A 14,820-nucleotide genomic window follows, 5' to 3' on the forward strand; every position below is an offset into this window, starting at 1 on the left:
GCGCCATCTCACCGCCCCTCGGGGGCCTCCGTCAAGCGGTTTAGGGAGGCACCGTATCACATTGTTTTCCAATGCAGTCAGGTCCACAAATGGACCCCACTTACTTTGAATAGTGAAGCTGCAGCAGGTGCAAATAAGGTTTAAACAGTGTTACAAGAGCTGCTTAGAACTCTGAAGTATGGCACTCAACAACCAGGACTTATGCCATGTATGTAAGGCAGTGACATGGAAGCAACTCAGGGACAAAAAGCATGAACGAACATTCACGTATGAAAATCTTATTTGGAGAAGGGGTAGAATCCAAACGCCCCCTGCCAGTTCGCGCCACTATACCGTATGTGGAAAATCTGAAGCCATCATTCTACAAACTCTCAACGCTTGTTATCAGTGCATGAGTTTCATGCTCGATCGATTGAGCTAGCCGGATCGGGCAATAAAAAGTATAAAATAGTTATGTAAATAGTTATTTAATAAAATGTTTTACTCTGTTTCTTTGGTGGTGTGTTGTGTATATTTATAATATTTGCATAGGGTTTGCCGTTATTTTGGGCGGTGTGGGTGGCGGAGTCGAGCTGTTTTGCAGCCCTCATGGTGTGGAGCTCAGTTCATTTCACTATTTTCGTATTTCTCATGAAGGGTTATTCCTAATGTTTGTATTTTACCGAGGTCAAAAAGAGATCGAATTAGTGGTCTACTGATTTTGCTCGATTACTTTTATTTTTTTACACGATTTTTCACTATCTGCAAAGACTAAACAGAGTATTGCGACTTTGTGCTTGTTTGTAAATAGAGAATGATCCAAAGAGAACCAATTGTAAAACAGTAAATGCTTGGATAATAATCAATCAAATGGAGAGACAAGCAGGTACGACGGATTACAACAGGGGTAAAGGTCTGAGTTAACTACCGTTCACTATCTGCAAAGAGAGAGTACTACTAAGAGAAAAGAGGGGAGTGGGGGGGGGGGGCAGCGTTCAAAGCACATCAGCGTGCATAAACACGAAAACGTTTTTACCTATCACGTACTTGACATTTGACAGCTTTTGATACTTGCTATTAAAAAACCATTGAAATTCACAGAAAAAAACATAGGTTATACTCCATATATAGTTAGGAATTTGCATTTACAAAACCTTGAAAATTCAATGAAAAAACCATTGGTTTTAGGCCATATATAGTTAGGGATTTGCATTTAGAAAACCTTATTTTACTCGCATAAAACCATTGAAATTCCATATATAGTTATAAGCGCTAACTATATATCGCGCACCCGCAATCCACTGCTGATGATGTCACATATTACATAATTCATGACATGGTTAGTGACATCACTGATGACATCACTGATGACATCTCAAATGACATCACTGATGACATCACTGATGACAACATCCAGTGACTGTATGTTTCTGTAAAGTTAAAATATGTCTTACATATTGAAGAATGAGTGGATGTATAAGTGTCTGGATGAAGGATTTACTAGGTGCATGACTGACTGATTGAGTGAGTGATTAAATGTGTCTCTCTGAGTGCATGGGTTAGTGACTAAACTGTTTTAATTTGTGCATCATTATATCTGTTGTTCTACAAACTGCTGCATATGTTGTTCAGTAGCTATATGAGTAACTGTATGGGTTATTGATTGGTTGTCCAAGTATTTGTATGGGAAACTGAGTGTGTGTGTATGGGTGGCTGGGAGGTGTGTGACTCTGTACATAGATGTGTGAGTAGTTGATTCACTATATGTATAGATTCACAACTGCATGTGGAAACAGCTGTATGGGCGGTTGACTGTGCATGAGTGTATTAGTGAGTGAATGGATATCTCAGTGCTACATGTCAAATTAAGTACATATGTAAAACACAGTACATGTGAGAGTTGACATCTATAAATAACTGTGCATAAGAGCTAGTGAATGTGTGAGTGGCTGTATGGATCATTGTGAACATGTATCAGAGATTGTATAAGAGAGTAAAGTAAGACCTTTTTCTGTCCATAGCCTGGGGAAAACATGGCGACCGCAGGCTAACGCGGCTCGCACACCCAGAGTCGGCTCTTCGGAACCTCACCCTGCTCTGTCAAGTCGGGACCATGCCGTGGGACGTCTTTAGGCAGAAACTGATCTAGTGCGATTTGGAGGACACGCTCTGTAGGGCAGGGGGCAATAAACGCTAGGATATACTACGAACAAAAGTAACGAGGAAGCCGGGTGGCTGCAAAGCTTTCACTGACCCTCGGTCTCGATTCATGTGCCTGCCGGCGGCGTCCCGCCCTCTTCCGCCCGCGTTTCTGCCTCGCTGGAGACAAGCAGCCGTGGAGCTTCGGCGCGGCCGCACGGCGGCTGCCCGGGTGCTCCGAGGAGCCGTGGTGGCGGAGCGGAGGTGGAGAGGGGGCCAAGCCGAGACTCACGCTGCTGCTGTAATTCCGGATGCAGGCTCGAAGGTGAGCAGAGATACATCATCGTGTTTGCAGGGCAAGGATAAGGTAGGCACGCCAGATTTTTCTGTAACGGACTGTAAGGCAGTCAGAGACTCCAGCAGGGAATCTGACTCTGAAGGGGGAGATAAGCCCGTAGCGCCAAAGAACGCTAGGAGTGGGGACAAGTGCTTAGAGAAAGGGCGCAGGGGTCTAAAAGAAAAAGACAACCTCAGGGGGGTTCTGCAAGTGCCACCAGTGAATTGGTTAAAAATCCCAAGCAGAAAAGGGGAAAGAGTCAACCCCTAAAGAAACTCAGTGGCATAACCCCTTCGCTACGCACGTTTTTTAAAGCACTACCCCAGGTATTGGACATTACATCAGAGATGGCGGCTACCGGGGCAGGGGGGTCAGAGGTACAGACAGTTTCAACTACAGTAACAGCGCCTGTAGTACTAACACTCCCAATAGCCATCAATGTCCCTAATACAGCAAATGGGTTAGCAGAGCCCCGCACACCTATTAATGAAACGGAGGTTACAGCAGTAAGTAGCCAGCAATCCCATGAAGGACACCAAGGGCCCCAAAAGGGGGTTGCCTCTAACAACGTAGCAACAACAGACGAAGGTGGAGGTGATGGCGATTTGGAAGGCCCAGGGGTTGGAAACACACTGGAGGCCTTAGTAAAATCAATAGCAGCAATGAGGGAGGAAATTTGCGCTGATTTCGCAGTTTCTAAAGTGAATCAGAATGAGATTAGAGCATCCTGCGACATGCTGGATCAAAAAGTGGATGGATTATGCACAAGGACAGAGGTTTTGGAAGGTTCGGTGGGTTTATTGACATCTAAACTCGAGATAGCTAGATCCAAAATTCAAGTGCTGCAGAAGGATGGCGAAAATATGCGAGAGCGAGTCGAGAGTTTGGAGAATTATTCCCGGAGAAATAACCTGCGACTTTTAAAGATCCCGGAAGGAAAAGAGGGCACTAATCTTAAAAGTTTTGTGATCAAGATCCTAAAAGACTCTCTTAACCTGGAGGAGTCGGCTGAGATGCTCGACAACGATATCCAGCGAGTGCACCGTGACCCATTTCGTCTAAAGCCAGGGAGAGACAAACCTAGAAAGGTCTTGATTAACTTCCTAACGTTCTCACTTAAAGACAAGATCTTGAACCTCGCACTGAAAGCTAGATCACTACAGGGCCCGGACTTCTCTTTTGAGGTGCGATCAGACCTATCTAAAACCACGCTTGACAGGCAATGGGAGTTGGGGCAGCGCATGGAAAAATTTAGAGCTCTGGGCGCTACTGTCCAGATGAGGTTCCCAGCATTTTTGCGTATTATGTACAACAATAAAATGCATAATGTCCGGTTACCATCAGAAGCAGATGAGCTATTAGAATCTATTAGAGACCATGCCCAGGCTCAGGCTCAGTATATGGGATAGTGGTTATTTGGGTCTGATATAGGTGAACCGACATTACAAGTTACGTCTGGTCTATACCAATTCTAAATAGCCCTGTATCGCAATAGGTAATTAGCATGGTAGGAAGAAAAATGAATGGGAAAAAATATATATATATATATATATATATATATATTAATTAAAAAGCATCTTAAAAAAAAAAAAAATTAAAATAAAATAAAAAAGGGGGAAGGGAAACAGTAAAGGGGGTGAGTAGGAATGAGTTATAATAAATAAATAAATGCAAAAAAATAAAAAAATAAAAAAAAAAAAACACATAACTGCACCTGCTACTAGTAATGATATAATAACAAATTCCTTCTCTATCTTTTTCCTAACCTACCCCATGACAAGAGTGAGTGTAGGGGAGACACAAGTTAAATTAAAATCTAATAATGTTTTGTGTGTATCCGAGTGTGGCCCTCTCACTGCATTCCTTTCACCTTGTAAGTGTCCCCTGACATCACAATACAAAAGTCTCTTCTTAATAGCGTATTTGTTTTGAATATGACTATAGACTATTCTAAAAGGGTAGAGGTGAGGTTGGAGAGTCGTAGTGGGTGTAAAACTGGCCATCCACCAGGCCAGAGTAAGTAGGGGAGGGTTTTCCTGGGGAGGGTGGGTGCAGGGGGGGAAGGGGAATAAAGTAAAAAATCCTCATAAGTCTGCCTACTATTTTGAGGGAAAGATTATTTCTGACATCTGTCCAACATCAAAAATGGCAAAAATTAAGGTTCCCGCAAGAGCTACTGAGAAAGGTTGATACGAGGGGGGTAGCGGTGGTAAAATGACAGCTCTCCACTATTTGTCTTGGAATGTCAATGGCTTACGAGGGAGAAGTAGGAGGGAGCGTATAATGCAGTATCTGAGGGACTCCCCGGCGCAAAATATTGCAATTCAAGAGTCACACCTTCTTAAATCAGAGGCAGTAGAGATACTTAAAAAACAGAAGTGGGTGGATAAATTCAGCTCTACCGACCACAATGCTAACATTAGGGGAGTTATATTTATTTTTAAAAGAGCCGCGAAAGCCCAAATCTTGGAGTGTATAGAGGATCATACAGGGAGATGGCTGATATTGAGAGTTCAGTTGGTGGGTCAACGGTACACCCTGGTGGGCTACTATGGACCAAATTCAGACGATCCGTCGCATTTGGATGCCGTCAGAAACCATTTGCTACTTTTTCAGGACCCGGTGATTTGGATGGGCGATTTTAATATTGTGCTGAACCCTAAATTAGACAAATCAGCAAATTCGCGGGCCTGTAGTTCACCAAAGTCTAGGCGAACTCTATTAGCTATTATGGTCCAGCTAGGCCTGGCGGACCCTTGGCGGGAAAGAGCAGGCAGTAAATTGGGGATCTCATATCGGAATAGTCGTTTTAAGCACTCATCCAGAATTGATTATGCTCTGTTTACTTATAATCTGAAAGACGCTTTAATAGTGATTGAATATCTTCCATCTCACCTGTCAGACCATTCAGCCCTTGTTTTTTCAATTAGATCAGACAGTAGGAGGCAACATCCTTCTTGGTCTTTTGACCGGACACTCCTACTTGAAGAAGATGAAGTGAAATTCCTGGCCACAGAGACAAATGCTTTCTTTGAAATTAATATGGAGTCCTCCTCTCCAGAGGTGGTTTGGGAGGCCTTTAATGCCTTTTTGAGAGGCTGCATCACTAATAGGTCCTCATATCGGAGTAAAAAATACAAAGATATAGTAAATAGTTTGGAACAAGAAATGAAGGGCATAGAATCCAATTTTGGTCAGTCTCTAGGATCTCCTGAGGAGCAGTTAAAATTGGCCGAGCTAAAGCACCAACTAGAAAATACACTACAAGAGAGGGTTAACAAAAGATGGAAGGCAAGTAAGATCTCTCATTTTGAGTTTGGTGAGGCCGCGGGTAGAGTACTGGCGTGGAAAACTAAATCGGACCAAGCTCAGAAATATATAAAAGAAATCAAGGTGGAAGGGGAGGCGGTACCTAGGACAGCTAGTCACGAGATAGGTAAAGCCTTTTATGAATTTTTTGAGACTATCTATAGGGAAGAACTGCCTGATGATCAGATGGCACGAAACACGTGGCTGAATGGAATAGTGCTCCCAACCTTATCAACAACACAGAGCAATAGTTTAGAGACTGCAATAACAGTGGTAGAGGTAAAGGAGGCTATAAGACAGGTAAAAAAAGGGAAAGCTTCTGGTCCAGACGGTCTCCCAGGGGAGATCTATAAAGTATTGGGGGAGAACATCGTCCAAGTAATGACAACCCTTTTTAATGTTATCCTCAGGGAAGGAAAGCCACCACCAAAATCTTGGGGCGAGGCCACTATTGTTCTTATACCCAAACCTGGGAAGGACGTATCAGAATGTGGGTCCTATAGACCAATATCTTTACTAAATAGCGATTATAAGATCTTTGCCGCAATACTATCAGCAAGAATGGGTAAGGTAATGGGCACCATTATTCATCACGATCAGAAAGGCTTTATTAAAGGGCGACATCTTTCAGATCTTACACATGATTTGGTAGGGGCTATAGATATAGCCTCTGCTTTTTCCCTTCCACTGGCCACCTTAACCCTCGACGCAGCTAAGGCCTTCGATAGGGTCAATTGGCCCTACCTAAATGAAGTGTTAAAAAGGTTTAACTTTGGGGAGGGCTTTCGCAGAACTATTGCCTTACTCTATCGATCCCCTTCGGCTAGGCTGCTGATTAACGAAATATTGACAGACCCCTTTAAGATCACTAGAGGTACGAGGCAAGGTTGTCCGCTTTCTCCCCACCTTTTTAATTTGTACATTGAGCCGTTTGCCCAGGCTTTGCGAGCAGACGAAAATATACCATCATTCAAGTTTAAGGATTGGGAGAGGCGGACGGCATTATATGCCGATGATATCTTAATCTTTACCTCGGACCCGGTGTTGTCCTTCCCTGCCGTGATTCAGAGGGCGGAAGAGTTCGGTAAGATCTCGGGCTACAATATCAACTCAAGTAAGACCGAGGTTATGGTCTGGAATATCCCGGACCCACGGTTAGGCATCAATATCACCACTTCTATGCGTTATCTCGGGATCCGAATCACCCAAGACATTGGGACCATTGCCCAAACTAACCTAGATCGAGTTTCCAGGGAATGTAAGGGCCTATTGAAATCTTGGACACACTTGCCACTTTCCATAATGGGGAGGGTCAACTTAATAAAAATGTCTATCCTTCCTAAGTTTATATTTATATTTGGTGCCATTCCATTGGGGTTTGATGTGAAGGTGTTGGATAGATGTCAGCGAGAGCTTAACTCCTTTATTTGGAATTACAAGGCAACTAGAATTGCGTGGAAGAAGTTGAGGAGGAGAAGGGAGAAGGGGGGCCTAGCCCTACCGGATCTAGTATACTACGCTTGGGCCTTTCAGTTGTCCTACTCCAGGATGTTACTAAAAACACCATCGAGTCTTCTGGAGGTGGCAATGTATAATGCCATGTTAACCGGAGCAAATTTGCCAGCTGACGGATTTTTATTTAAATTTGGGAGTCAGAAATACTTCAAGAAAATAAGACTGAAAATTATACAGTCTTGGGCTAGGGGTTGGCTAGCCATTAGAAGTAGATTGGGGCTGTCATACTATTCCAACTTCGCTCCCATATGGGACTCCCCGGGTTTACCGGAGTGTCTCAGGGACAGCTTATCTTCCTCACTAGAGGAAGCAGGAATTACTAGATGGGGAGAGTTATTGGTGGATGGGTCGATACTTCCCTGGGATGTATTGCATGAGCGTATAGGTCCAGCTTTCTCTAGATTTAAATTCATTCAGCTGGAAAGCTGGGGGAGAGCCCAGCGGCGCAAAGATGCATTATTCGGGAAATCAAGCTCCCTGGAGCAGCTGCTACTAGAAAGACCTAGGGGTGGTAAGGAGGTGGCCTTCTGGTATTGGCAGCTTCTGGAGGAAACCGATGGGGATTTCACCCTTCCAGATGAATTGTGGAGCGAGACAATGGGCTTACAATGTGAGGAGATATGGTTAAGATCTTTTTCGCTCCTCTATAAAGTGGTGAAACCATCATGGCTGAGGCGTAACCATTTGTTTACAGCACACCGGGCTTATATGACACCGCAGAGACTTTCCAAATTTCTCCCAGACAAGAAGTGTAACAAATGTAATTTACCAGGAGCTTCAGATATTCACATGTTCTTGGAATGTCCCAACATCGGTCAGTTCTGGGAGGAAGTGCTGTCTACCTTAAATTGCATTATGAACACATCATTAGTAATTTCATTGCCACTAATCATCTTTGGAATCGAGGACAGTATTTCTGGCGAAGCAAGATCTTTTCTGTTTTATGCTATTCTGTTGGCTAGGAGACAGATCTGCATAAGGTGGGTGGAAAAATCTGCTCCAATATATTCGGATTGGCTCACGTCACTATACGAAACATCAAAGGTGGACATGGCTAGAGCTTGCAATAATCGTAATCTGGCTTTTTGGGATCTGTTGACACAGTGGAGATAGTGTTCCGGGTTTTTTTTTTTTTTTTTTTTTTTTTTTCCCCCGGGTCCTATGATTATGCCAACACTACTCCTTGGACCGGGTCTGGCCCCGATACGGTGTTTTGGTCCTGCAGGTTGAGACATACCTAGATGGAGTCAGCTTAAGAAGTTACATTTCCCTTCTCCTTGGGACTTCTCTGCCACCAGTAAAATATCTCGGAGTCCAGTTCCAGAGATGGGCTTCATCTTCTTGGTTCCCTCTCTTGGTCGGTGACACGCAAGGTGGTTGGCATTTCCTAAGCAGTGGGTAAGGCAAATGAGGACAAAAAAAAAAAAATTCAAAAAAAAAAAAAAAAAAAAAAAGAGAGTAAAGTAAATATGTGTTAGTATATGTTTGAATAACTAAGGTGTGTATAACTGTATATGTGTGATTGATTTTTGGCATAACTGACTAGGTGTGTGAGTAACTCCATGGATGAGTGACTGTCTGTTTACACTGATTGTATCTAAGGTTATATTAGAGTCTGAAGAGGTTCATGGTATTATCACATGAATTATATCATCAGTGATGTGATCAGTCATGTCAAATGAGATGTTATCAGTGATGTCATCAGTGATGTCATTTGAGATGTCATCAGTGATGTCATCAGTGATGTCACTAACCATGTCATGAATGATGTAATATGTGACATCATCAGCAGTGGATTGCGGGTGCGCGATATATAGTTAGCGCTTATAACTATATATGGAATTTCAATGGTTTTATGCGAGTAAAATAAGGTTTTCTAAATGCAAATCCCTAACTATATATGCCCTGAAACCAATGGTTTTTTCATTGAATTTTCAAGGTTTTTTAAATGCAAATTCCTAACTATATATGGAGTATAACCTATGGTTTTTTCTGTGAATATATATATATATATATATATATATATAACATTTCTATGGCAAAACGAAACCCCTCATTTTGTTCCCTTGCAAATTGAATGTTTTAAGTGTTAACACTTTATTCCAATCAAGATGACTTCAGGTGTGCCATACTTTTGTCATAAGTAAGACTGTTAGCGCTCTAGTTGTTCTTTAGAACACTCTGGGACATTCTGTCACTGGGCTATAGTTGGGCTACATCTGGCTGATGTTTGGGCTACATTTGTTTTTTTTTGTCTCTGGTGGCCATCTTTGGGCTACATTGGGCTACATTGGGCTACATTTGGGCTCTAACATATATATAGCCCAATGTAGCCCAATATATATTTTTCAAAGTTAATTTTCGTAAAAACCACTGGAGCATATATCTTGAGAAATAGCAAAGGCACATCGGGCTACCAGTCCCTACAATTTGGCCAAGTTTTGTGGAAATCCATTCAGCCATTCGAGCTAAAAGTGAGTCCAACCGCCCTATGGAAAACTCAATGTTAAAAACACGTTTTGGGACCCCCCTTTTTTCTCGGCCCCCGCTTGACAAAACCCCCCCAAACTTTCAGGGGACGCTCAGAAACAAAATGCCGAGAAAAAAGGGGGGTCCCAAAACGCGTTTTTCCCATTCATTTTTCCATAGGGCGGTTGGACTCACTTTTAGCTCGAACGGCTGAATGGATTTACACGAAACTTGGCAAAATTGTAGATATGGTTTGCCCGACGTGCCTTTGCTATGTCTCAATACATGTGCTCCAGAGGATTTTGAGAAATTAACGTTTTAAAAAACAGATATATCTGTGACAGCGCTCCGGTTAGCGCTCCGGTTCGCGTACCTGACGCGTAACGGAACTTCGCGAGGAGAAGCTGATTGGCTCTCCGGTGTCTGTCAACATTCTAAACAGTCCAGACCGTCCGCCATCTTGTCTCTCGGTAGGATCGAGAGACAAGAGGAGTAGAAATCGAAGGGGGAATTTAATCAAAGGGGACAAGGTAGACCCCTCTTGACCCCCTAGGAATGATTTTGGGGTTATTAAAGGGTCCTGTGGGGCAAATAAAAAAAATGTGATTTTTCGCGGTAGAAGCGCTTCCCGGTACGCGAACCGGGTCGCTCACCCGTAGCGTAACGGGAGTTCGCCATTTTGTGTTTCGTTTTAATTAAATCACAAGATGGAGGAAAAACAATGTGGGAAATGGGTATAAAGGGGCACGGGAGACGTATCCTGACCCCCTAGGTTTTCTGAGGGTGCCTGAGGAGGCTCATATATGTTGGAATTAAAAAAAAATTGATTTTTTCGCACGGTTAGCTGCCAGTACGCGAACCGGGTAGCGAACCAGGAAGCGAACATAAGTGAAAATTAGTGAAAAAAGGTACATTTGAAATATGGAAAGACTAATTATAGTTAAGGTAGCTCTGAAAAGAGCTTTTGTGTTCTGTGTAAGTTCTAGGTACTTATAAGTAGGTACCAATACACAGTCTTAAATTTTGTATGAAAACTCTGTTGCCCTCATCTGAGAAGTGCACACCATCTCCTCTGTAGATATCTTGCCTGTAGTAACGCAAGTTATTGTTGTAGATGGCGCCCATTCCATGGTCTCTCATATAAGCTGAAACAGACTTATTTACATGCTTCCTCGCTATCTCAATTTGCGGACAAAATTGATTGGACCACCTCCATTTCTGTCTTTGGCATATATTGGAATATACCAAGGCAGTTTGAGGGAAAAGTGCCATTAATTGCTCAAAGGTGTCCTTTAAGAGCATTTCCAGACCTACCCCAGTCAAAGTGCCCAAATCATTTCCTCCACAGTGCACTATTATGAGGTCAGGGATTGGCAAATGCAAAAAGGTTTTCACCAATGGTATCAATTGGTGACATCTCAATACTCTTTGCCCAATCCATTTGATATCCACATTTTGAAAATTGAGGTTGTGTAAATTTCTGTTATCAGCATACCTGTGAGCCCAGTGGATATAGCTATGTCCAAGATTCCAGACAGAAAACATGGCGAGAGGAGGTTCTGCTGCAGTCAGATGAAGTGTGGGAATTAAATGGCAGTTGAAACAGTAGGAGTTTGTAAAGAAAAAAAAACTGTGGAGTTTCAGTGCTAATGGTTCATTAGCAATGATTGGTGGATTTCCATTGCTGAAAACAGAATGTTAGGGTGCATGGATGTGTTCTTTGAAAGATGTAATTTGAATGGTTAAGAAAAAATGATTTTATGAAAGATTGCAGTGGATTAGCAGGTGTACTGAGAGTTCAGAGTTCATTTGAAACATTGTTGTGTGAACTTGTAAACATGAGAGGTCTGGCAGGAGGTAGTTGCTATGGAAAAAGGGCAGAAAGGGCAGAGGGGGGAAGGGTGTTGATTTGAAAAAAGTGAGGGAAGGGTTTTGATTGGCTGACATGAGAGATATGTGTGATGAATATCAGCATTTCTGTCCTTTTCTTGGTTGCAGCCTCTGGAGTGCATACCTTTTGTTCTGCTAAAGAAAAATTGGTGTGTTTCTGAGACTGTTTTGAAATTCAGAAAGCATTTGCTAGGGTGAGATATGGTTTCTTTATTTTAGATAGAGACTAGTATGCTTTTTGGAGAAAATAAGAAAGCCAGCTGTGCATTTAAAATGATGTTTTGAGTCAAGTGTTTGCATTATGTTTTCCAAGAACATTTTGCATTCTTTTACAAATTGTAATTGCAGATAATGTTAAGTATTAGTACTGACAAGGTGTGGTTGTACATAGGAGCTGTGCTGTGTTTTCAAATTATAATCAGAAAATCGTTTTTAAGGAAAAGGAATGCTTTTTAAATTTATAAGAATTTATTTACTTGCGAGGTGACTCTTGCAATGCGTGTTTTTTATGGAATAGATGCATGATGCATTTGTGCTGTTTATGCCCCATGGTGCTCCACAGTGTCAATGTCAAAAGCGATGCATAAGTGGTGCAAGGGCCTTCTAAATACGCCCCCATGTGTGCTTGGCAATTTTAAGTCACTTGCTCCTGGTGCAAGGGCCTTGTAAATACGCCCCCATGTGTGCTTGGCCATTTTAAGTGACTTCCCCCTGGTGCAAGGGCTTTGTAAATACGCCCCCATGTGTGCTTGGCCATTTCAAATCACTTCCTTCTGGTGCAAGGGCCTTGTAAATACGCCCCAATGTGTGCATGGCAATTTTAAGTCACTTCCCCCTGGTGCAAGGGCCTCTGAGACTGTTTTTAAATTAAAAAAACATTTGGTAAGGTGAGATATGGTTCTTTTATTTTAGAAGTCTCCAGTTTCGAAGGACAAAGGAACAAACATAAACAATACATTGCCAAAAGATTTGAGAGACTTGAGGAAGGAACTGAGAAAAACACACAAAAAGCTGCAAATATATAATAAAGACTCTAGTCAAATGGACGTCTTCTTGGCTCTACGGAAGCGCTATAAAAAGAATGTTTGGGAGCACAAAAAAGCTACCAAGGAAAAATTCTGGACTAAGTTGCTCCATAGCGCTAAAACCTCGAACGCAATTACATTTTGGAGAATTATAAACCAATTAACCAGACCGATGAATATTCTTACATCAAACGTGCAGGAAACCGAATGGGTAATCTTCCTTCAGCAAAAATTTAAAGGAAACCTATTAAACATTCCAGCAAATCAACCCTACGGGCAACATCAAATTAAAAAGATAAGTGAGGTGAAAAACAGTACACAACAGTCGCCAATCAATCTAAGCAATGCACCTATTTCGAATACATCATCTAGAATCTACTCTACGGAAGAGATTACAAAAGTAATTAGTAAGGAGAAGAGTAACGGGGCCCCGGGGCCAAACGGTATTCCCCAAGCGGTATATAAACACGCACCTGAATACTGGAGCCCCCTTTTAGAGAACATCTATGCTGATGTTCAAATACTCAGTCAAGTTCCTAATAGTTGGCATGGCTCCATAATAACGCCCATATACAAAGGAGGTGATAGAACCAACCCACTTAACTATCGACTAATAACACTGCAGGACGTGGAAGCAAAATACTTCGCATCTCTCTTATTAACAGACCTGGTTACTTGGTCAGGCGACAGAGACTTGATTCCACTCAATCAAACAGGGTTCAGAGCAGGCATCGGAACTATTTCAAACATTCTATCAATAAGCTTGATAGCTGATAAATGTCAGCGCAACAAGCAGGAGCTGAACTTATGTTTTATTGATCTGCAAGCCGCATTCGATAGTGTGGACCGGAACCTACTATGGGCTAAATTGAGATCATGGGACATACCAGAGAGCTTACTAAGGGGCCTGTTGCTATTTTACACCGGCACATGGACACAAGTAAAGCTAGGCGACGGTTCACGATTGTCAAGAAAAGTGTCCACAAGAACCGGATTAAAACAAGGATGCGTTTTGGCGCCTCACTTGTTCAACCTATTTCTTTCGGACCTTTCCGGCAAACTAAACACCTGCAACTCTCATCCCCCGAGATTAGGTAACCTGCAACTCTCACATCTTGCATACGCGGACGACATTGTACTAATGAGCCTAACAAGAGTCGGTATGACCAGACTACTATCAGAACTTTCGCTTTTTTTGTCTGCAAACAAACTGACTTTGAACTTGTCTAAAACCAAAACAATGTTAATTTTTAATCGGCGCTCAACAGACTACAATATTTGCATAGATGGTAAAAGGCTTGAAAGGGTCTCAAATTATAAATATTTGGGACATTTTGTTGACAAAAAGATGACTCTAAAAGCGCAAAAACATTACCTTACGCAACGAACCGGAGCCTTGATCTTTGCATTTAGCTCTTTGTATAATAAACTAGAAGGCCCATCATTTAAACGACTACTAACAGTAATTGCAGCTAAAGCCCTTCCCACCTTAACATATGCAAGTGCAGCAATGCATGGCAAGGACGGTGCTTTGTTAAATACTTTGATTACTAAAATTTATAACAAAGTTTTTCAACTTCCCCCTACAGCTTCACCAGCGCAAAGCGCCTATAATTTGGTCTCATGAACGAATCAGTGGGAAGACTATACACGTGCATTAAAACCTGGTACTGCATTAAAATGAAAGCCACTGAAAACAACTTAAATACATTTTTGTGGCAAGAAGTTGAAAAGGGAACCAAATCAGAGGCAAACAAATTCCTGACCAAAGCTCTGGAATTAACACGCACCGCCCTGCTATGGAATAAAAACCTACCAGTTAACTCATTTAAACAGGTAATAAACAAAGCCGCCAAACTACATTCTCTACTTATTGATAAGGAGATTTTTTCCCATCGTTCACATTCTTGGGTTGCAATTAACAGCTATAAACTTCTTACTCCGGCGCTCTACTTGGACTCTACATACTCTGTTTTTATTAAAAAAAAAGAAAAAAAAAAGGTTGATGGCTCTAAGATTCGGAAAATATCCAACGCTGGCTGATGCACCAGCCTGGAAACACACGGGATCCATCGCCTGTCGGCTCTGTGATTATAAAAAAGAGGATATAATCCACATTATTTGTCATTGTACAAAGCTGAATCAAGAGCGAACTCT

The sequence above is a fragment of the Lissotriton vulgaris genome, chromosome 3_1 (assembly GCF_964263255.1).
Source record: "Lissotriton vulgaris chromosome 3_1, aLisVul1.2, whole genome shotgun sequence".
NCBI lineage: Eukaryota > Metazoa > Chordata > Amphibia > Caudata > Salamandridae > Lissotriton > Lissotriton vulgaris.